Below are 25,404 nucleotides of genomic sequence, written 5' to 3'. Positions count from 1 at the left end.
ATATTAGTAAAGCTTCTAGTTTCTTTTTACCTGGAGAAACATTTGTGTTGTATTATCCATGATGATGCCATCTGCACCCCTCTTTCCAAATTCTAACTCTGTCCATGGGGAGGTGCATGTGTGGTGTGACTGTGGGAATAGATGGGGCAATGTGACATGGGAGGGGAAGGCTGTGTGTGGTCACAGTGGCATAGGGTTAGCAGAGAAATGGATGTGTGGATGGAGGGAGGTGCCCATCTCTCTGACACCCTAATACATCCCTAGGCCAGAGGGATCCCATGGGCCTCCTCCCTACAGGGCTCCATGGTTGTGCAGGTGATGGCCCTGGCATGTACTAGCTCTATGTACCCAGGCCACCACATCAGTGCTCTCCCTGTGTTCTGCAAGGTCCAGCCCAGTGCAGTATCCAGTGGATCTACCAGAGCCAGGCCAGGGGATGTTCAGCTATGTACAGCCAGGTACACACACCTGGCTCCCTGTACTCTAACTGCCTCATACCCCCAATCCTCACCCACTACCCACACCCAGCACCCTACATCCTAGCTGCTCCATTCCTACATTCCTCAGCCAAGACCCCCTGTCCTGCACAGCCTTACAACCTCCCCATTTGCCCCCATATATGCCCCCTTCTCTTACAGCTCCTGTAAGACCCCATATTTCACTTCCCCTCCACCTATGCATGTTATCTCACAGCCTTCCTTCCTCCCATCCCCAGTGGTCCACCATTTCCAGATAGGCAGCTCTCTGTCAGTGCAATTACATACTTAATAGCATGGCTGCACAGCCATTCATGTTGGAAAAACTGTACAATTGAGTATGCTGTGGACACCATCTAAGCTGCTACTTCTATCGCTCAAACAAACTGGTAGTGATGAGAAAGTGCTGGGCTGTTCTAATTCCCGTGGCCCTGCACTGGGGGAAGAAATGGACACACACATGGTACTATACACCATTGAGCCAATGAGATGCGAGTCTCAGAGGGTGATGGAAATTCAAGCTGCAGCTGGGGCGCTAAGCCACTCTCCTTCCTGCGCATATGCTAAGAGAGGGTTATTGGTGTATTTTGTGTCTAGAGTTCTGTGAATCCTGCTTTATGTCACAAGACCATACTATAGAAATCCATATGCTTGTCCAGGAAAATGCAATTGGTTTCATGTGGCAGTGAGTTAGGGGACTTTTTTTCCACTAGCTGCAGATCACTGAGGGTGTGCCTATACTGTCCCTCTTGGACAGGGATGCTCTAATGCATATTCTCCCTCCACTCTTATTTGCATGTGCCAGGCCTGGAAATGTGGCAGCAAAGCTGCTTTGGGGTCCATGTCCATAGCCACTTTCATGCCAAGAGGCAGAGGGCTGGAGGTGCCCATGAATCAGCTTCACTACTGTGTATCTGGGTTGTGTAAGCAGGAGTGGGTGGACAGGCATGTTCAGGAGCATCCCTCCCCAAGAGGGCTGGGTAGACACTACCACCAGACCCTCTCAAATGGAGGATGTGGAGCTGCATGTGAAATGAACCCTGAAACCAGCTTAAGGAACACAGGTAGGTCCTGTCTGTACAGGCTGGCTTGTTGATTTTGGATTAGGGTGGAGGTGGGGAGGAAGCTGTGTTTGGAATGGGTTTCATGATACAACTTCATTCCCCAGTGTAGCAACAGCTTAAGGAATATAATTAAGTGCAAGTGGGACCTGGGTCTCCTGAGTGCTCACCTGCTCCAGCTGCTCATTTTCCTGCCTGAAATTCCCACCTTCTACACGGTCACCAGGCTGGATCAGCTGCCATGGAAATGACTGTGAAGCCATCATTCCTAGCAATCTCAGGCAGGCAAATTCTCAAGAAGCTCAGGTCTTGTATTTTGGCTAGTGTCTCTTAGTGCTAAAGAATGAGGGGGAGAGAAACACAGGAAATTGCAGTGACAGAAGCTGAATGTCTCCCAAACAGAATAAAGAGCTGCTCTTGCCTCTCTGAAAAACAGAGGTAGGACACAACTGTTGGTTCCAGCAACATGCCACATGCCTGGTACATCTCTGTCTTGACCAGATGCACATCTCATGCATCTTGCCTTGGACTCACCATCCATAGCTCTCCTATTGCACTTCATTCCTGACCTGCAGTATCTCCAGCTACTCCAGTCCTGGGCTCCAGTGCAGAGATCTGGGGACTCAACAATCTTGCTGAAGTGAATAGAAGTTCTTCCACTGATTCCAGCGCGCCCAGGATTTCACCCAATCTCAAGAAATAAAGGCAGCAGCAGCACCACTGGGGGCCAGTTCTCTATATTTCAAAGCTTGAGTGGAGAGGGTTTCGCAACTTCATAGGAGCCCAGACATTTCAAGGAGCTTGGGAAAAAAATGGAACGATGCCAACCTTTTTGGACGGGACTCAGTCCTGGAGAGGGGATGGGGAGGGGGAAAACCCTGGGACTGCCTTCTAACCTGGCTCCAGCTGCTCTGAGAGCTTTGGCTGGCATGTCAAAGGCGGGTGGGAATGGGAATACAGCAACACTTCTCTGTGGCGTGGGCGCAAGTCTCTCTGCCATTTCAAAGCCCTCTGCTTTCCACTTCAAAATGCCAGGGCAGCTGTCTCTCTCTGTGTCTTGCACACAACAGAGCCTCTGTCCTAAATGCACAAAAGGAAACTTTGAGCAAAAAAGGCCACAGGGCCTGGTCAACTTTCTCACAAGGAGCTGGGAAGAAAACGTCAGCCCCTGTCTTTCACAGAGACAGCAGCCCCTATTCAGAGCCAGTCTGAGGGGGAAGGAGCAGTTAATGTAACCCTCTCCGAATGTCATCACCCTGGCACCTCCTACTCACACATCAGACACATCACTTCCTGTCATAAAGGTGTCATTCAGGAATGTCACTTCCTGCAGGCCAGTTGCTCTTTTTCCTCCCCCCTCTCAAATTTCCAGCCGCGACAACCTCAGCATGGTCTTCAAGTTGGTGCAGTGCAGGAAAGCCTCTTTCTATGCATATAGCAGGCACAAATGCCTACACATCCCTTATTATCTGACATCTTCCCATATTATCTGCATCAATCATGGATAGGATGCATGCATCCCCAGTGAGTCCTGGCTGGGGTATGAAGATGGGAAGCCAGCTAGGACCGGCTTTAATATTTGGATGCCAGTCTGGACAACAGTGCCCGCTACCTTAACCCACATGAGCCACGTACTATGGTAATTCTGAGAAGCCAGCCTTTGTGCCCAACATGCCAAGAATCAGGCAGTCAAAGTAGACAGTGGGGACTGTTCTGCTCTGTCATCGTTTTCCAGGTTAGGTGGGGCACTGCTGATGTCTTAGGGACCTATTGTTCTCTAGCCCCAGGGCTGTTTTAAGCTGTGATGGAGGAACTGGGACGGTACAAGCCCCACCCTTCCATCAGAGCCCTGTCCCCAGTGCTGGTGTATAGAGAAACTGACCCCTGATATGGGAGGAAGAATTCCAGATGGGCCCTGGCAAGAAATTCATGGGAAATAAGCTGCTCCTGGCAATGCCCTGAGACAGATCAGAGCGACTGTGGAAGGTCTAAGAGAGCACAAAGCTCACAGCACCTGAATGCCAGCTGGCACTGACTGGGCACCACTATGAGAAAGCTCACAGCACCTGATTGCCAGCTAGCACCAAGAGGATACTGCTGTGCTCACTAGCATCAGCCGGGTACTGCTGAAAAGAGGTTCCCCTCTGAAGCATTGCTGCTCCTGATGGTATCTGTGGCTGCCACTATGTTCATAGCTGAGAGGTTAGTGAGAAAATGTCATCAGCCCTTTATCTGCAGCATATCCGGGTCCTGTTAATACCCACTCAACCTCTAAAAATAGACACGGGCAAAGCAAGACTATAGCACCAAAATAGCAGTGAAGTTGGGTCAACACTAAAGTCGACACCTGGAAAGGTGCCCATCATGGTTTTGCAATGAGATTGCAGATCTGTTATTCTTTGCTTTTTGCATTCTAAAATAACAGTGATAACATTACTGCTCATGAGACTGCCATAGTGCGAAACATTCCTAGACTCAAGTGCCCTGCTCTGCCAAGACACCTTGTTTCAGAAACTTTTGCTATTCCAGTCCTTGTACCCTGCACCCAGTTTTGCCAAAGTGATTCCCTCCACCCTTCCAGCAGGTCTTGCAACCCCAGACCTACAGCCCATCTCAGCCAGGCCCCTCTGCCCATCCTGATCTACACTCCCACCTTCCTGTTCCTCCACTCAGTGGGGCAGTGTGAAAAAAAGGGTGCAAAACACAGTCAGGAGTCACTGTCCAGACATAATGGGCAATGTGGGAGGAACTGTTTGCACACTCCATAGCTGTTCTCTCCCAAAAAGGAATGAGCTGAAGAGGAGGAAGAGTGAGGGAAGGACCTTGTTTGTCCGTTCCCAGGCAAGAGCAGGAACTGCTATATGAGGAATCACCTGGCCTCAGGAACAACACCGGATGCTCTCCACTGACCTCACCTCCCCCACTCCAAGCTTCTAGCTGGTCGGACACTTCACTTCCTTCATGAAAACTCCTTCTCCCTCTCTGCCTAGCAGCATCAGCAGCAGGTTTCCTTTAGCCTGCTAGTCCACTTTCGGCTTCTTATACCCCATGGGATCGGCACCTGCCATTCTTCCTGGAGCTGCCACTGTCCCATACCTTAGGAGGGTTAGACTAGCTGTTCTCCAATAAGGCAGCAGGGTCAAGTGGTCTGCACCTGGGCTCAAGGAGCAGAGACCTTGAGGCCCCTTCCGACCCTGTGATTCTACGTCAGTGGTTCTTAACTTTTTAGGACTCGAAGCATGCCTCACTGGACTCAAGGCACCCTCTATAACTTCTGTGAATTGAGTGGCATCCAATTTCAAAAGGGAATGTATATATTACAGTGCTTGCCTCCTTGCAGAGGGGCTGGACAGTGGGATTGTTCAGACAGGGACAAGTCTGAGCCTGTTTTTATCTACTAAGCTTATCTGCTTACCTCCTCACACCTCACTTATCTCCTCACACTTCTTGGCACCCTTCAAAGGATCTGGCAGCACCCCAGAGTGCCCAATCACCCTGGTTGAAAATTTCTCTTTGACTGGAAATCTCTGCTCCCATCTCTGACACTTGCAGTCTCTGTAACTCTGGACACACCACAGAGTGTGTCTTAGTCTACACTGTGTCTGGCACTCTTGGGCAGTGACTTTCTGAGCACCCTTTGGCCATAAAAACATAAGAACTGCCGTAAAGGGTCAGACCATGGGTCCATTAGCTCAGTATTTTGTCCTTCTCAGTGGCAAAGAGGAAGAGCACTAAACCAGGCCATATCCAAATCGATCCATCCCTTGCCCCTCTCTCCCAAGGTTTCTGGCACTCATAGGCCTCTAGGAAGTCCTGATTCTGAGGTTGCATCCCTAACTGTCCCACTTATTCCCCACTGATGGATCAATCCTCCCTGAATTTGTCCAACCCATTTTAAGCCCGGTGAAATTATCAGGCTTCACAACATCCTGGAGTCATAAGTTCCACAAGTCACTTACATCAGTGTGGAAAAAACCCCCCACTTAGTTTTCTTTATTTTAAACCTGCTGCTTACTAATCTCATTGTATGTCCCCTAGCTCTAGTATTGTGCAAGAGAAAATAGTAAATCCCTACTTACTTCCCCTGCACCATTCACACCCCCTGTGCCCACTCCTATGTGCCAAACCTGAAAACACAGTGTGAGACTGTTTAGGATGCACTCCCATGGCTGTTCTGAAGAAAAAGGTCTCAAGAACAGCTAAATTGTACATCCCAGGCTGGCTTCACTGCTATACCACCTGGTTTGGCACATAAAGGTGGGTGAGGTTTGCTCAGTTGTATCTCAGAGTGCTAGAGACATAGCACTGTTCCCAGTGAGATAGGTACTGTATTATCTCCACATCTGTGCAAACTGAAGTACATAGAGCTTAAGGGTATTGTGACAGGTGCGTCTCTTTGGGGTCTGTCCACTAGTGGCCCCGCCCACCTGTTATGGGCCAACCGCCCGCCTTCTTACCTGCCATGCCTTGTTGTTGCTTGCTTAATTAGAGGATGTTAATTAACCAGGAGGCTGCCCATTTTCTGCCCTGATGCCAGGGGGCATTATCTGCGGCTCCTTTCCTCCCCTTATACTGCAGCCCAAGCCTCGCTGATGTGCCGGACATTGTTCAGTCAGTCTCGCTCTCTCTGCGACCTCTGGTGCTCAGGCTTTCTGTAGCCTTGTCTCACCACTGCGTCCCCTCTGGGCTCATCAATCGTCACCCCCTCTGCTCTGGGGCTTCTCTCAGCCTCGGGCTCAGGTGGCTGTAGCCATGCCTGGCCCCCTTCTTGGCACCAGGGTCAGTGTACCCCAAATGCTGCACCCGCTCTGGTGCCGGGGTCCCCATGCTACCGTGGAGCCCCTATGAGGCCTCCTCCCACCCCTAATAGCCTCACTTGGTCCTCCGGTCTAAACAGTGAACACGAAAAACACAAGCCCCTGGGCTATAACATAAAATCTATGCCATCCGGCTAAACAACATTAAATCCCTAACAGGGAATTCTCCACCCCATAACAGCAATTGGGAGCTGCTCATACAGTCAGGCTTCTCCTCGCTGTTTGCTCTGGCAGAGCTCCTTCTCCCTTAACTGCTGGTGGGGAATTCCCTGCCTGGCCTGGGCCTGGGGTTATATGGGAGTCAGGCCCTGCTCCTTCCAGTCAGCTGACTCCCACTGGTTACCCTGGCAACCCGCAGCTGGATTCCTTACTGATGGCTCCACAAGTAGCAGGCACCTCAGTGCCCTGCTACAGGCATATACCCTTAAGCTCTATGTACTTCAGTTTGCACAGATGTGGGGATAATACAGTGCCTATCTCACTGGGAACAGTGGGGTTTAAGTCACTGAGTCTGCATGAAGAAGTATTATTAGGACCAAACACAAATGTTTTCATATAGTTTTATATGCTATAAACTTCTTCATTGCCCCCAGAAGAGCTGCACCAAGGCTTATATGCAGAATGTGAGAAGAATCCAGGATGAATGAGGAATGGCTGTTGGGATACATGGGGGAATGAAAGCCAGGAACAAGATCTGGAAATTGGATCCAGCACTGCAGGTGTTCATATGCTATAGCATTCACCAGGAGGTAGGGAGAGGAGCAGGGCAGAGCTGAAGATGAGAAATGAGAGTTGGGAGCCATGAGGAAGAGGGGCTGGGAGAGAGGCTGGGTGGTACCTAAAGAATAAGAGTTGGAGATGGGGGTTGGAGCAAAAAAGGAATGAAATTTAGCTGAGCAATGAGACTGGAGGCTGGGATTCATTTGGGATTGGACACAAGAATTAAGCTGAGGTACACTGGAAATTGGGCCATGAAATGGGATGCACCAGGAATGGAAGGCAAGAACTTGGTGCACTATATGGAAACTGGAGACAGGACATACTTGGGGATGGGGGAACAAGCGTGAGGCTATTCAAGAAGGATGCTGGAAACTGGGAACTGGAACAGGAAATAGGATACACTAGAAATGAGACCTAGAAGCAAAGTCAGGAGACACTACTGCAAAATTGGAGTGGAATGCAGGGGTGTACCCAAACCCCAAAGAATGGAAACATGAGGTAGATTAGAGTGGAAATATGAATGAGAAGTGGGGGTTGGGACTCTGAGAGGGGGGAATGGGACATGGTAAAACCCAGCAGGACTGCTTCTCAAAGTCACTAGCCTGTTCTGCTAGAGGCCATTGTTACTCCGTTGTTCTTATTATAAATCTACCTATTTTCCCCCAAAGAACCATAAAAGTCAGACCTGGGGTTGATCTATAACCAGGCCCCTGAATTTTGTACTTGCAGTATTTCTGTGCAATTCTGTGCAATTAAAATACCAAGTCAGAAATGTTTGTCCAGTACAATTTTTAGTTTCATATTTTTAGTGCATTCAACCTTTTTGGTCTTTGCTTTGTTATTTTGTTCTCCTGGAGCATTCCGACGACAACAGGAGACCAAAAAACGGGAATGTCAGAAAGTGCATCTCGTGGACTGAACCAAGAACCTTGAGCCACTCACCTCACGCAAAAACATATGCCTGAGCTGCCACAGTCTGTCAATCCTGCGTAGGCCTCATCAGTTGTCTTCAGACCCACAGATAAGACAATCATGGAAGACCATCATCCTCAACTGTAAGGCAGACCCAGACACAGGCATGGGCAAACCGGGTGGCCACCTGGGGCCTGGCCATAAAGGGGGCCTGAAAAAAAATTGAGAAGTGCAAAAAAAAGTCTTAATATTGTGTACAAATGGGACTGGTAGTGTTATCAATTGTGAATGAACTATTTAAAGATATCAATACCACAGACGTGATAAAGACTTTTGCAACAAAAAAAAAATTATCTCTGGTGAAGGGTGGCCTGATACTAAAAGTTTGCTCGAGGCCACGGATTACCAGTGATGATGAGGTGGGTTTTGCAAGGGCAATAGCAATTCCAAGTCTTTATCTGTAGCCATCAATTTATGTTCAGGGAAAAAGCTGTTTTTCCTAAAACTGACCCTAAAAATGTGACGTCAGTTTATATGTAGGTTTAATTTATAATCTGAACAATACAGTACTATTTGCATTATGGTAGCACACACAAATCCAGTCCAGGATTGAGTTTGTGATACTGGATGCTGGATTCTTGTTCTTATCCTGTCTCTACACCACATTTGACCATTTTTTTGCGCATGCTCGTGGTCATTTATTGTATTTTGCAAGACCTTTCATTGTACATGTGCATTTGAGCAGCGGGCGTTACAGTCTGAGGCTCTGTGCCACAGTACAGGTGGTTGAACCAATGATATAGCTCCACTTCTTCATTAGTTCCTTGGAGTGCCCAACTCCGGTGCGTAGGCAGTTGAGAAATCACCACCTTTACTATGGTTCATCAGCCCCTGGTGGTACAGACTGGGTGCTGGAATGTCCATTTTTTTGCTGTCAATTATTTTCTTCAGTCTCTTGTTCCACATCTGTCGTTGTGTCTCCTTGGGTCTGGCATTGAGAGGTTGGGTGCTGGTGAGGAAGCTCCTGCGTGACATCAGACATTTGTGTGCAGTGGGATGGTCATGCAGTGGGTGTCTCACATCCTCAGTTTGTCTCAATTGTTCTATTCAGGATGCTGGATAAACCCATGGGAAAACCAAGTCCCAAAGGGGTAAATTGAAAGCTGAGCGCATAGAGCCTTAGAGGGGAATAACCTCGGGAACAGGAAGGATTTTCTGAAATAACAGGCTTTTTCTAGACTCAGAAATGAATGAAGTGGCCTGATGGCCCAGAGGGGAACACAGGGAGGTCTGATCTTGCTGAGCTCATTGAGCTATTGAAGGAGGTTAGATCACCACTCACATTCCAGAGGACAGGAACCTGGCGGGGGGAGGACTGGACACCATGCCAAAATACTTAAAGAAGTGATGTTAAGGATATCCCCTCTCCTCCTCCTCCTGAGCCAAGATGTGACACTACCTCCCTGACTCCCTGCTCCTGTGGAGGAAGCTGCAGCAGGTGTTCCAGTGAGGTGTTGCCATGCATCCTTCACCACCTCCTGTGCACACACCATTAGGTCCCAGCACCACTTCCAGTCTTCTTTCTCCCCCAGAAAGGGGATTCTCAAGTAGAAGTGGGAACTATAGAAAAGAAAAAGTGAACAACTCAGAACAGACCTGGACCTGAGGTGCTGGCAGGGTAGTGGCAGAGGGGTAAGACAACTTCTGCAAAGATAGGGTTCAGGGCAGACTAAGGTGCATTGGCAAAGATCAGTTGAGCAGACTAAGGTTTTGCAGAATGGGCTTGAGAAACCTTAGCAGAGCTGTGTCAGGGAACAGGACTAGAAGAGCAGGGCTCTTCAACAGATCAAACATCAGGTGTATTGGCAGAGATGCGTGAAGAGTCAGAGTTGACATAGCAGGGAGTGCAGTTGGCCAGTGTCACTGTAGTACTTACAACTGTTCACCTTCAAGGAGCTTTACAAATACTGGCCCATTAATATCTACTTCTTCAGTGGGTTAAGCAAGTTGCTTGTAACCACAGGGAAAGTCACTGTTAGAGTCAGGATTAGACTCTACTGCTCTTGGACCATGACTATGCTTTGACCAGTGGGCCTCCGCCCTTGTCTCCTATACAAGTCATAACTAACTGCTGTCACTCAAGCTGGTATGGTTTCTGTGTGGCTCCTCACACCTTCCTGTTATAACTGTGATTTTTCAAATGCTAAAATTCCCGGTAAAGCGACTGGTACACTCAAAAGGTGCCAGGACAGGTGTCTGCAACTGAGCCCAGCCTGTGGAAATAAGAAGTTGAATCCTTAAGTCAGGACAACCCAGTGCAGGAGGGAGAAAGGAGGAGTGTGCTTGCTGCCTGGCTCTTTGCCTCTGGGGATGATGCAATGGTACACCAGCAGCAGAAAAGGGATGGCAGCGTGTCTCCTGTTTCAGCGGGGCACATAGTATGTCTTAAATCCCATCCCTGAGGAAATCTGTGACTCCATGAGAAGGCCCTGCCGAATGGCTCTCCCCAGCCATTCTCACCTTGCCCCTGCCCCTCCCTCCTCATAGCTCTACCTGCCAGGACCTGCCTGGGACAAAGATAAAATTATACAGCTCTAACAGATGCTTCAAGTCCCCACACCCCTCCCCTTGTCTCCCCATGATCACCACTCGCCTGTTTCCCAGCTCTACCCACAGCACCAGGGAGTGCAGACAGACGTGGCCCCATTTCAGAGATGCCAATTATCTGCAGCTCCTGTTGGCTCCAGCTGGAGCTGCAAGGGCTCAGCACTTCCAGAAATCAGAGTGGTTTGTAATTGTGGGCATCTCCAAAACTCAGCTGGTGGAGGGCTGGGATGTTCTTGCATTATTGAAGGGAGTTGGGTGGGATAGTTCATGCCCTAGCTTCTTGCCAAAGGATTGTTCCCACTGGAGAAGTGCTGAGGTCAGATGGGGAGTAATAGCATAGCAGGGAGATAGGTACATCCTCTCAGCCCCTTCCACTCCCAATTCCCCCTTCATCCAGTCCAGCATGCATTTCTTATCCCATGTGCCATGCCCCAAACCCCACTGCCAAAGTTTATGGACCGACTGCACTGTTTATCTCACCTGGTTTTTCTAAGTGTCCCAGCCCCTGGCTCTAAAGCCATCATCTCTCTCTTGGGGAAGAATCACATAAATCTCCTAATCTCAGATGAGCCCTTGGGCTGCAGCCCCTGTGATCACCTATGATAATTTCCGTAGGCCCAACTTATCTGCAGTGCCTGCATTTCGGTTCCCTCCAGCAACAAGCGGTAACCAGGCAGTCTTCTTGAAACAGAACGCTGTTTACAACCACAGACAAAATAGGTCTCAAAAGAATAGTAGCCTGTCTCTCCCTACAATTTACCATTGCCTAGATCTGGGGGAGGCCAGCTTCTTCAGATTCTCTTTGTAGAGCTTCTTTCCGTGTCACTTTGTCCCCACCCTCCTCCCTGGACAACTGACCTCCTGTCCCTTTCTGTCCTAAAGAGCCTCCTGGGAAAAACGGCTTTTTAACTTAGTGGCCTTTTGATCAGGTTCCCAGTCTGGCAAAACAAGGCCTGCATCTTTATTAGAGAAAGGATTTAGGAGCTTCCAAACTAATCATTGTCCCCACTGTCTTTCAAGTATGTGTCCACGTGTTCTTATCCGGGGGCTTTGTGTTGTCTTCCTACTTGTTCTTCTTGCAGTGTAAGAGTGATGTTGTAGCTGGGATGGTCCAGAAATTGTGGGAGAAGCAAGGATTTCCTAGTGCAATATATTTTATTCAATTAATTATCCCGACTGCATAGCTGGTGCAATAAAAGATATCATCATAAGAAATCCTTGCCTCTCACATACTTGTTCTTCTAACAGCCCTCACTGAATTCAAGCAGCCTAGTTATATTGCATATTTTCCACTTCCCTTGATCTTGATGTACTCTTTATCTCAACAATGATGGCACATACAGTATTTACAAAATTATTACATAGCAGCTCTATACTTGGCACATCCATGTCCCACAAATCCCCTTCATTCAATCCATCCCAACCCTCCCTCTGCATCATTCTAACTTCCACTCAACTCCCCATAGCCTTTCCTTTTTGCCTCCTGTTTTCTTCTCTATCTCTGTTTTTTCTCCCTCTTCTCCTTACCCCCCGTAATTCTTTGTTTTCTTCTTCCTTTTTCTATTTTCCTCAGTTTCTCTCTCCATCTGCCCTCCCTTCTCCTCTCTCTCCTGCTGTCTTGCTGCTCTCTGCCTGTGCTAACCCCAACAGTTCTGTTGCTCTAGTATGGATATGGCCCCACCAGTGGTGACAACGGCAGGAATATTAGCATAAGCAGCTTTTAAACCATTGTGCTGTCCAGCCAACTTAGAGCGTGTCTCAACAGCATGGCAGCAGAAAACACCAGTTACTAGCCTGTATGAGCACTATGGCTATCACTGGAGCTGCATTGTTGCTGAAACAATGGTTGGAGAATTCCAGCAAATCTTCAGTGTAGGCACGGCCTCTGAGTCTGTCCTCCAGCCCTGCCCATGAGCTCATGCAAAGGCATTTGCCTGATTAGATTCCCAGATGTGCAGGCACACAATAAGGCAGGGAAACCCTTGTTATTCTGAAGTTCCAGCACTCCCCCCCCCCCGGGAGCATTTACCCTTCCTATCGCTTTCTTCCAGTCCGGGACTGCTCAGGTGTCCCTCAGCAAGAACAGCCACCTGGGTTCTGGGGCTGAATCATTCCCCTTTCCTGTGGTCCCCACCTCTGAGATTCATGTTAGCTAGAGTTGTCATAAACAACAAATGAATCAGACACCTATGCTAACGGAAGTCCTCATCTGACAGATGGGACAGTGCCAACCCATATAAGGGTATATTTTGGTCTGTATATTGCAGCAGCATCACCACACCCAGCTGCTTGAGCCTGGATTCTTGTACTGAACACTGTACACACTTGAGTTCACAAAGGGTGCAAAGTCTGCATCCAGTGTGCACTCCAGGGGGCATGGAAAACCCCTTTGAGTTACTGTTCTCTTGCCTAAAAAGAAGAGGGCTCCAGTTCAGGTTTTCTTGAGCAGACCATGAATGCAGGTCAGGCTCTTTCCTGCCTCAAAGGGCTGCCCCCACAGTCTGCTTCAGGTTTGGACAGAATGCTAGCTCCCCTTCTTGTCTTGTTATTTTACTTGCTATCAGTTACTTGAAGCAACCACAAACAAATCCTGGGCTGGGTTTCTGTGCAAGCATCATTCTTGTCAGGGGCAGAGGAAATGGCCACTCTTGTAGAGAGCCAAAATGTTTGTGAGTAGCTCCAATGTGGACTGAAGCTTTTGTCTGATGGATGCCAGCTTAGGCCTCTCCTCAAATTCATGGCTGCCATCTGTCAGTCAGTCCTGCTGAGGAGTCAGTCAGTCTGTAAGTATGCTCTTGTTCAAGCACAAAACATGAGATTGAGGCAGGACTCAGTGGGGGAAATTCTCTGGCCTGTGTCATGCAGAACAGATTACGGCAGTAGTCCCCTCATGAATTTGCAAGGTCTCTGGCTTCAGCTCCATATGAGCCTTTTGGCTCATTTTGAGAGCGGCAGTGACAAAGTCAGGAGGAGAGAAGCATGTAGGTAGAAGCAGTCTCACCAGAGTGGATGTGTGAGACCATCCTAAGGAGGCAGATTTTAGGCTTGTATATCATGGCAGTGGAGGATCCTGGCACTGAGGGGCCAAAGCATGTCCCAATCACCCATGCCCATGGCATAATCTAAACCTGGAGGTGTGCTAGCAGTGAGGCTGCTCCAGGCTTGCCCTTCTGGGCCTGTCCTCAAACCCTCCACCTTTGGCACATCTGAGAAGAGGCAATAGGAACAAATCTGCAGCAGCCACATGTGAAATGAATTGGCAGGCATGGGTGGATAAGGCATGGGTAGATAAGGCATGGGTAGTCCATGATTCCCCTGTCCTCTTCAGGACCAGCCATTACATTCAGAAGGGACTGTTGTGACCATATAGTCTGACCTCCTGCATAGCACAGGCCCAGGAATTCCAGAGAATAGTTTGGATGTCCTCCGACTCTGTGATGATGAAATACTATACAAATATGCTCCCATCTTTATCGGCTTTGGCTTTAGCATTCTTCACATTTTTGCTATTTGCAATCTTGTCTCTCCTTTCCGAATCACTCCTTGAGTTACACCTCCTCATGATAATCAGCCAGGCATCATTCAGGGAGCAAAAGGACAGGGAGGAGAATCAGGTGGGGATGTCTAGCCAGGTATCCCAAAAGATCTCATCAATGCTCTTACCCGGTTGGCAAGAGAGAGAGCTGGGGGATGGCGGCAGATAATCACAGCTATTCCTTTTCTTGTTGGCAGCTCTGGGTACAGGTAAAAAGTGCAAGGCCTGGTGTTATCTCTGGTGAAAGACAAACAGAAAGGGGAAAGTGAGAAGGAATTCCTGATCCAAGAGGGCTCTTATCTCCCTTCCGTTTCCCTTGCCCCAGAGAGATATGGTGGGCTCAATGCACTGTTGTTTCTCTCAGGACCCTGCCTCCTCCCTTCTCTCTGCCCTGGCACCTGTGAGTGACTATGACTCTGTGTGAGCAGCTTCTAATCCACACTATTCACTACTCCTGTTTGTGAGATCTCCCCATCACACACACACATGCTTGCACATCACAGAGGCTCTGTCAACACATTTCACTCCTGACCTGCAAGCCCTGGTCCCCTGCTCTTCCAGATGTCTTAGAATTTGCTGCTCATCCCAAAATTCACAGAACAGAACTGAATTTCCTAAATGTGTCCTGAAAGGCTACAGCTTGCAGAGAAATGAAATACAGGTGTATTAATTTCAGATGCTGTGGTATAATGTTATCATTACATGAAGTAGTACATGCCAGGATGTGGCATCATGGTCTTGTAACACAATCCTTGAGTTTAGCATGCCAAACAGAGACAATTCAAAGGGTATAAAAATGAACACTGTAAAAACAAGCCACCTAGACGGAGAGAAGAACAGGAACTTGTTCCCCATTTTAAGCCCATTTCAGAAAGAAATCTTAACTAGTGAGTCATATACAAGCAAATCTGTGTTACTCAGTAGACAGTAAGTAATTACCACATCTTAGGACCTCTCAGCTCATACTTGTAATTAAACCACAAAGAGGTCAACAGTTTTCTCCCATCTTTGAGCTGAGGCTTTGCCGTATGCCTTTCTGGTAGACAGAAGTGTGCTGTGAGCTGGGAGAGATGCCCCATCTCTGACATCTTCCTCACAGCCTCACCTCATCCCTTCTATCCAAGACACCTGCAGTTTCATTTGAAGGAGAGGGGATGCGTAAGCTATTTCCCAGAGACATGTTAAGACATGGAGGGAGGAGGGGACTGTGTTAGGTTATGCAAATCTGCCACTGGATCATGATATGTTAAGAGGCAATGCTGTTCTTAACGTGAAGAAGACCAAATCTGCCCCTTTAAAATAGGTGGGAAATTATAGCAATCAGAGACAGGGGAGAATAAAGGAAGAAATATATTACTTGATATCAAAGGGTGAGTATGCTGCCCTCTCCTGAACAAATAGATAGACCTAGTATCTACTCTTGACTTCTTGTTTGTGTCCATCCATGCAGCAGTTAGAGCAGAACCCTGTGACAGTAACCAGTGGAATCACTGCATGTTGATCTCTGCCATGTGATCTTTTGTAGTTCCAACTAGTGCCAAGTGACTGAGGCAAAGAAATAAAGATCAGTTGCTTACCGGTCCATCTGTGGGCCCCAACTTGATTATGGAGGGACAGAGGTAAACTCACTCTTTGGCCAAAAAGGAGCAAATGAATGGTCTGCAAAAAAGCTGGAAGAGGCAACTGCAGATTTGCAACTATTCCTGGAAGAAGTGGGCAGAGAAGAGCAATCAGTGTGGATAAAACTGTCCACACCACTCCAGGTGGCAGATCCAGAGGCACTGGCGATGTGCAGTACAGAAGAGAATTGCACACTGCTATAGCATCTCAGGAATACTTTGATCCATGTGAATATAGCACTTGGGAAAGACTTCATAAAATAGCAGCTTCCAGGAAAGGCTATTGATCATTAAGTTACAGAGCTATGGAATAAAGTAGTCTGAGTCTGAGCAGCTCACAGATGGCTGCCCTGACTACAGACAAAATTATTTTATGGTATCGCTGACAAGCAAGTCAGATCAATGTTCTTACAAAGCAATGCCTTGACTTGGCAAAGAAGAGTGGGCATTTGGAAGGCTGATTAGAACTGGGCTTATTCAGAGCTTGGGTCTCTATCAATCCTGAGCCTGTCTTATTCTGATGTGGAGACTGTACTGTACTGTTAACCCAGACAGTTGGTGGTTGAATCTGCTCAGAAAAAACGTACGTTTGTCATTTGGTCAAGTTCAGGTTCATGTTAGAGAATTTGTATGTGGTGCTTATATTTTTGGTGAGTCCCACCTCATGAAGACCGCTGAAGAAATCATGCCAAGACACCAAATGGAAGTGCCTCATATCTCTGAACTAGGCTAAAAAAAATGTTGACGACCTGATTTGAAATGAAGATAGACATCAAGCACAGTGGGATTCTGTATGCAGTTCCACAATGTGAGGAAGGAAAGAACCTCAAATTGAATAAGAAATACCAAACTTCCCTGCGTAAGAAGAAAAATAAAGAGGGGTTATCTCAGCTCTGCACAGTCTATGGTCAGCAGCATCTCATCTAGGTGCCACAAATGGGTTACAGCTGAGAAACCCTCTTTATTTTTTTTATCCCAGTCAAGAAGGAGCCAAGCTCAAGGAGCCTGGTAAAATCCTCTGACCTATTTGAGACCTACTAAGAGGGCACTAAATGTCAGGAATCAGCCAACATGGAGAAAGCAGCAGTCTTATTTTGAACATTGGGGGATGGATCTAGAGGAGTTGCAGTGGCACTGTTGCACCCCCATTTGGCTGTGCCACACGTGAGCACTCAGAGCGGGGTCTGCCTGGAGCTCCTGCCTTTGCATGGCCAGCCCCTGCCCCGGATCAACAGGGTGAGCTCAGAGCTTACTGCTCAGGCCAAGCTCCAGTAGAACCCAGTGCTGAGAACTCAGAGCTCACTGAGCACGCATGGCACAGCCCAAATGGGGGGCAGCAGCCCCCTTGCCCTGTTCCTGGATCCTCTGCTGTGAACAACTGCATGGCTGACGGTCAGAAGGGTCTTATTTTGTCAGTTCACATGGGCAGAGCTTACTTTCTGGGTGGATTTCAGAAGAGTAGTGCTGCTGCTTTCCTTTCTATCCCCTGCTTGAACTCTGATGGTACAAGTACAAAACAGTTTGGCTGGTCTCAAGAAAGGCGACTGCAACTGCACAAACAGAAGGCTCCCAAGACAACAGAACCCAATGGGGATACATGGATATGAATTTTTGAATCTAGGTAAAAATGTCTTCCTGATTTTCATAACTGAATTCTCCACTGTGGTATCTCTCTCCCAGGATCACACTGGCATATCCTTGTTATAGAAACCCCAGCAGTGAAATACTGAAATTAATAAAAACCTCAAACTCTTATTCAATGCAAATTTGCACAAATAGCTGCTTAAATACAAGATGATCACCCAATGGCATATGCTTCCAAGGCACTGACTAAACCACAAGAGAACAATGGAAAAGATGCTGGCTTTTGTTTTTTATTTGTGAGCGGCTTCACTGATATATTTATGGTCAGCAATTGGTGGTAGTTAAAGAGAAGGCACTGGAAGCCTTGTTACAAAAACTATTGTATAAAGCAGGGCCTAGACTTCAGAAAATGATCATAAAACTGGAAAAAAAATTCTTAAATATGAAATTCAGGCTTGTTTTTAAAAGTGCCTATCAAAATAAGAGGAGAGAGGTGCAAAAAGAGGAGTTTTGATACAAATATAACTCAGACACTACCCCTTTCTGGAGCAACATTTGAAAAGCTCAGATAAGAAATGCAAATATGACGCAACTTTAACTGACTGGAGACAGCAATTAGAGATGGACAGTCAACATAAAAAGCCCAGGTATTTTCAAGCATAAAACAATGAGAGCATAATGTCTAAATGACTGCACATGATAGGTACTGTGCAAAGGACAGGAACTGAGGAATGTAAGAATATTAGGTGTAGTGCAAAAATATCTCCAGGCCTTGAACCCTTCGCACAGGACCTTCACACAGGACCAACGTGAAAAAAAAAAATCATGGGGAAAAGAGACTCTCAACAAGACCTCTTTGGCTCCCAGCCTGTAATTTTTTGAGATGAGAACTTTCCTAGCAAGATTCTGCTCTGAGTTACACCCGTGTAAAACCAGAATAACTTCACCAAAGTCTGTTAAGTCATCACTGAGGCCCACCCTGATAGCAGAATCTGCCTCTTATCATCTATAAGTAAGAGCAAGCTGGGGGCACCCTGAACCATCTACCATGCCTTCATCTATTCCATCACCTCAGCTGTCTTTGCCCTTTGCTCTTCTCTCCCACTTCCTTCCCATTGCTGAATTGTCTCAGCAGTATAATCCATATTCACAGCTTCTGCATATCTGAGCCCAGTAGCATGTCTGGCTTTGGTGACCTTTCCCCAGGACAATGGCTGCTATTGAAATCAATGAGGAATGTCAATTATGACTTGCAACAGCAAAGGCGTTGGTCTCTTCCATACAGAGAGGGTTCCGCTTAGCACCAACACAGCTGGGAGCGGGGGAGGTTGCCCTGGGAAAAGATTTAAACCATGAGCTTGTCTTTCATTCGCACCCAATTTCTCATGCTTTGCCCTATGGTGCCAACCCTTTGGGGGTCACACAGATGCCTCCCTGCTTAGCTATGCTTTTTAGCAAATTTAATACCAGTGCAAGGTGCCAGATGAACGGCTCTGAAGATTGAAGCCCTCTGTTTTCCCATAGCATGACCTGCTTACTGCACAGTTAAAAGCTTCCCACATCCACCACGCATTACCAGTGTACGTCAGCCCTGCTAGACAGAGACCACCTCTAGGGTTCAGAGGAGAGGTCAGTTTGCATGGCTCACTGAGTCCTTGGTCCTTTTACGGAGGCTGTCAACAAGAGGCAAATTAATGCCTGGCAACTGTGACTAGTATGTTCTAGCTTTCTATAGATAAATACCTGTGTGACTGGGAACAGGGGAGGGAATACAGAGTAGCCTCCTGAACACTGGACTAAGAGATAATCTGAACTCTGACAATGAACTTTTGGTAACTTTGAATGTCTGCTCCTGTTTCCCTATGTATAAAATGGGGATAATAATACTTCCTTACCTTACAGGTCTGTGAAGTGGAAATAGCCTATGTATGTACAACACGTTGAGGATAGAAAGAGCTACATACATTATAATTACATTGTTATAGATTCTAAATATGCCTACAAGTTTATTTCACCAGAGTACTGTCTACCTTAGTGACTTTCAGCCAGGTGCCATGGCACCCTGGGGTGCTGTGAGATCCTTTTAAAGGGTGATGTACAATATCAGCACAGCTAGGTGTGCAAACATCTACATGATTCACAAGATAAACCCAGAGATTTCAAACAGGAATCCACAGTGTCAAAAACATTCTGAGTGCTGCTGGGCTTCTGAGTTCTTTGCCACAGAAGAATGGCTCTGTTAGTTTTTGTAATGAAAAAAACAAAGAGTGACTTTTTCTGATAGGGTCCTTTTAGTCCAACAAGGTTGAGAACCACTGGTCTAAGCAAACTTCCCCAGATCTTGATCCTTCTGAATTTTAAATTTGCATCCAGTTCTGAAATGTGCATCCAGCCTTATCTCTCTGAGCCAGAAATTGCAGATTTGAATTGCCCCACACAAGAAAAAGATCCTTGCAAGGGAGACCCATCTCTGTATCCCATCTTCTAAACACCCATTTGATTGTAACTAAACTGGGACAGGATTTTAAAAAGCACAAGAGAATGCTCTGAGGTGAACAGTTCCCACCTCTATTCCCAGTCCCATGAAATTCAGTGCCCATGGAAAATGTTGCCCTCACAGATTCAGATTTCAGGTGCTATGGCAGTGAAAGGAGGTGTAAATGTGTCGCTTATCAATGAAGATGAAACCTGCTCCTCTACCATACTACTTAGAAAACAACAGTCAGAAAGGAGAAGGTTCCCAGGCCTCTGGGAGCTCAACTGAAAACAGTGAGCTCAAAAACTCAATCAGCAAAACAAATAAATGGTATTAACTAGTACATTCTTTAGCTCAGGCATTCCCATCAGCCCAGAAGGCAAAAGGGAGGTCATAGAACTGAAAAGTCTTTGGAAACTTGTAGGGTCAGGAATCTTAAGGCTGTCTATACTGAGAGAAAGCATTGTGTTAGAAAATGTGTTAATTAGCACATGTTAACTAAGACTATTAGTAAGTGAAACTATAATAGTTAAACTATTTCTGCCTTTAGTACAGGCAAGGACATTTGTGTTTAACAAACATATTCTCAGGTCATAGTCAACCCTGGGGGCCATAATGTTGCTGGTATAATTTTCCCCTAGCATAGGTGAGTCCATAGAAGACGGAGAAGTTTCTTTCCAGAATTCAGAAAGAGAGAGTAATTCCAAAGCAGACAGAGAGACCACCCTGGAGAACATTAGTGAACCAAAGAGTATGGACAGTCTGAGGTTACAAAGCCAGGGATTCTGGAAATGTCTTTTTGATGTACAGTACTGTGAGAAACCCATCACCGATTTACCAGTTATTGCCCCGTCTGTTATCTCTTTGCTCCCTGAGGGGTCCATTGCTTTATCCTTGGCAAAAAAATATGGGTTACACAATCCTAAACTCCTTCCCAATATTCCAGGAATGGGTGTATGCATAAGTAGGTGGGTGGTCATAAACCCCCCGCCATTAGGTCCAAAGGTTGTTTAACAACAGACATGCCCCTCCATCACAGAAAGGCACAGACACACAGAATTTGGTCTTCCTGCTGGGAAGGCCATCCAGAGAGAGTTTAATTCAGGGTCTGACAGCTGATTGCAACTGAAAACATGTGCATCTCCAACATGGTAATCACTTTGAGATCTGGACCAAAGATAAGGAAAAGGCAGTGAGTTATGTATAAAGTTGCTGCAGCTTCTAAAGCCCCGCAGTTCAATCAATGTACAGAATAGGAAAGGAATAACTTGCGCGCGTTAGTTTTCTAGTTTTGGACTGGAAAGAAGAGGAGAATGTAGACTCAGTGATTTGTGATGCATCCACTCCCTGATGACCAAGATTAGTAGCAAAGGTGTCTTGGGCTACACAGGCATCCATGTATGTGCATACATAGGGAAACACGGATGACTTCCCAAACACACATACAAACACCGAGAGGCATTTATGCATGCACACATTCATACATACAAGGTGTTCTGGAATCTCATTTGCATGGAGACATTTGCTTACATGATCATACTCATATGCACAGAGACTTTCTTGTCTTCCCACAGAGACCCATATAAAGACATGTTCCTGTATACCTGTCCGCATATCTGTAAGGATACACCCTTGCTTCATAATGTGTATGTACAAAGAGTCAGAATATTTTAGTTGAGTTACAGACAGATGGACATAAGCACTCTCTTGGTTCACCAGCACAGACAAACAACCAGCACACATCCATCCACCCATTCACAAGTCCTATAATCAGGTACGCAACAGACCTCATGCCAAACAGCCACCTGGGGGGTAAAGGAGGAATTTTGCTCAGGGCATTTTGGAACTAAACCTCACCGTTGCTGTCCCAGTGGCAGGTCTCAGGCTCAAGGGGAGCATTGTCACCAGCTAGTTATTTGTCCTGCTGGCATTGCTCACATTCCAGTGGCTGTGACAGCATGGTGTTCCCACAGGGCAGAGTGACCTCAGAGAGAACTGAGTAGGGGAGAGTGAGAAAGGAAAGTTGGGCAGGTTGACAACAGGGTCCAGGGACCAGGCTATAAGTGGAGCTGTGAGCTGTGTTTTCTTGAGATAAGTGTGACCTATTCACACTCACCCCAGAGCTGAGGTGGTAGCCATGTCTTTACGTCTAACTTGACCTTCTATTGTGACTCACAAACACTGTGGGAGATACACTTCCCACAACCTACTGGAACTGGTAATCGAACAGTTTCTGAACCCCTGGTGCCCACACCCTCACACATGTACATACATCTTTTTAATTATTATTTAATTTGTATCCGAGGCCAAATTAGTCAAAACTGATTCCAAATACGAGTCCAGAGCCATAAGTGGCCCTACTACTGGCAAACATCCTCCACCTGCACCTGTGGCTTCAGATGTTTCCAAAATGTTTGGTGGGCATCCTACTTGCAGGCCCAAGCCCGGAGGCTTGGGGTTTGGATGCCTCTGAGTCCTGCTTGCCCTTAGCCATAAGATCCTTGGAGCAAGCAAGGGAGGAGACTCCCATTTCCGTAAACTGGACTTAAAGCTGCTGCACCTCGGTGGGTACCAAACCATGCCAGAAGAGCAACTCTCCTATGATACGGTTCAGGAAAACTCCCTTCTTGGACACAGATACATGGTATTTCCCCTGCCAGGTTAAGAAGCCACTACGCTTGTCCTGAGCTTTCAAGATGCTGGAGTGGGATTGGGGCCACTCAGGGAAGCCTTGACCTTGGAGTCAGTTTCAAGGTCCAAAGGTAAATGCATCTTCAAAAAATGTCCAGTGAGCCATTTTGTTTTGACAGAAACCACGTGCAGTCTAGGGGCATTCAGAATCTGGGAGGGAGGGGAAGGGAAGAAAGTTTTTGCCTTTCTGAAGGTTTCAGATGCCCTCTTTCCTCTTTCTACCCTGTCTCACAGGCTCAGCCAGTCTGCAGGGAGCTCCCTCTGCAAATGTGGAGAGAGGAAGATAGGAAGAAGGGGATCGAGCATGGCACTTGTGTATTACCAGCTCCAGTCCAGCTTGTGGTACATAATGTGGCCACTCTCTCCCACCTGACATTTGGGCTGTGCCTGCCCCACTTTTGTGCTGTCTGTGAGGACTGCTCTCAAATGTTTCAGCCATCTGTGTCCCATGTCCCAGCAGTGAGGCAGAGTAGCCCCATGGATCAGTGCCAGTTGCAAATAAGTAGGCAGGCTGGAGACAGAGAGCCTGAAGTTAGTGCTGGACATGTGCTCAGGGATGCTCCAAGGTGCCTCATTGTGGGAAGCTGCTGTACGTGGAATGGGAGTGAGTGGGCAGAGCATGTGCCATGGTAGCACTCTTGGGCATGGCACAGAGATAGTGTAGACATGGAGCTTCAGTGCATTTCCTAGTGGGACAGCACTAAAATCCACCCCCAACATTAGCCTGTGTTGGCTCTCTCAGCAGAAGGCCACTGGATGGTCATGTCTTGGAGGAGAAACCATCAGTCTTTCCAGCCCAGAGCAGAGGGGTTGGACCCAATGATCTCACAAGGTCCCTTCCAGCCTTTAACTTCCGTGAATCTGTAAACCCTTTCCTCAAGCCTTCAAATAGTGCTACTTTGCTTTCACTGCTTTGACTAAGTAATTAAAGAAACACATGCCCTTGGAAGATGAGAGGGCTCATGCTACTGCATCACATTTGAAACTCCCATCTGGAGTGCCCAGGACTCATCAGTCCATCACCTTTCACCAGCATCTAATTTACTAACAATATTGGTTTAGAAAAAGAAATAAATGCTTCTGGGGAATTATTACGAGGTAAACAGAGGAGAAGAACAAAAGGTGCTGCATTTATAGCTCGTAAACCTTCTATTTACTGATTTTCGTGGTGCAGTGGAGAATCTAGCAGGCTAGCTCAGATATAGCAGCATGATCCCCAGCCTCATTCACCCTCAGTGATGTCAACAGGGGAGTGGTTCTCAACCTTTTTAAAGTCAGGGCACTCCTCAGAAAACACGGGCTCCAAACTTTTATTCATTTCTTAACTACAGAAAAATAATACATCCAATCTTCTGTTGTAAATAATTCTGAAGGACCATAACCCAGCAAGATGGTCTTGACATCCATCTTGCTGGGGTCATCTGATCCCAACACTCTTTGCTGCTCAAGTGCAGGGGGGCTGGACCCAATGATCTGTAGGGTCCCTTCCAGCCCCTAACAACTATGAAACTATGAAACAGCTCAGAACGTTTTTGATACTGTGGACTCCTATTGGAAATCTCTGGATTTATCTTGTGAATCATGTATAGATGTTTGCACACTGAACAATGTTAACATTGCATGGTACCCCAGAGCATCTTTGAAAGAATCTCAAGGAATCCCAGGGTGCTGCATCACCCTGGCTGAGAATCGCTGATCTATGAACTAGAGTGTATTGGATCTAGTACTAATCCCTGGAAAACAGTAAAAAGCGTTCAAAGAAGGGAACTGGGTCAGGCCCTAGTCCTGATGAAAACTTGAGGTACTTGAAAATTGTTGACTTTACAATGGCAAACTGTTGGACATTCTGGGCTGTTCTTTTGTGAATATTTTTTGTTATAGTTTAAGAGCATATTGAGTGGTTGTTTAAAAAAATGCTGTTTTACATGGTGATTGTTTATGTGTTTTTCTCTTTTGACCAACTCCAATGAAAGCACATGAACTTTGCCATTGATTTTAATGGTACTGGCAGTCGGCCTTTTGTCTTTTCATTTTGCCTGTAAATCCCCAGATATTCTGGGACCCTATGCCTAGTAAATATAACATCTTAAATTGTTACCAGTAATGAGAAGTAGAGAAAACCACAGAATTGAACCACTAATGAGAAGAAGAGAAAGCAAGGTGGAAAAAGGGAAAATTACATTTCTGAAATTAGGAATAAGCATAAATGACCCTTTGGTAGGGTTTGTCAGGGGTCATTTTGGCACCTGCCCTTAATGTTGAATGATGGGAAAGGAAATATAGCTCAAATGAGCTAATTAAATGTATATTATTTCCACTGGTTTACAAAACCCCAACAGTCTTGGAGCAGCTGCTGGGTCATTGTTTGTGAATTTAAAAATAAAGATTCCTTGGCATTGATTGCAGAGACCATGGCAGCCTCCTTGTCTCTCTGCCTCACATTTATTCTAGGTCTGTGGTTTCCAACCTTTTTAAGTAGGAGATCACCTTTGGCATTTAAAAGCAACCCAAGATCTACTGTGTGCTGCCACCACCCCGCCCCCTCACCAGCAAGTAAATCTTGGGGAGGGAAGGCGGGGGGCAGATTGAGTCACAGGGAGAAAAAATGATTTGGGGGTGCACCTCCCCAGCAGGTAAGTCCCACCCAGCCAGGGCCCCACTCAATTTACCCCTGCTCCTGCCTCTGCAGCACTGTCCCTCACCATGGGGGCTTTGATCTAGCCCTCTCCCCTTCCCCTCCCCACAGACTAACCTGCTGAGTTGGGCTGCATGTGTGCATGCACGCGGGTACTCAGCCCCGCCACCCCAGCCTCGGATTGACTCCAAGAGGCTCCGAGATCTACTGGTGGATCTAGATCCACTGATTGGTGACCACTGTTTTAGGGAGAGAAATGCAGAGGAGGTTG

This window comes from Crocodylus porosus, unplaced genomic scaffold (genome assembly GCF_001723895.1).
Source record: "Crocodylus porosus isolate Cpor-Errol unplaced genomic scaffold, CroPor_comp1, whole genome shotgun sequence".
Taxonomy (NCBI): domain Eukaryota; kingdom Metazoa; phylum Chordata; order Crocodylia; family Crocodylidae; genus Crocodylus; species Crocodylus porosus.
The sequence above is the reverse complement of the archived record's forward strand: the minus strand, read 5'-3'. Positions refer to the sequence as shown.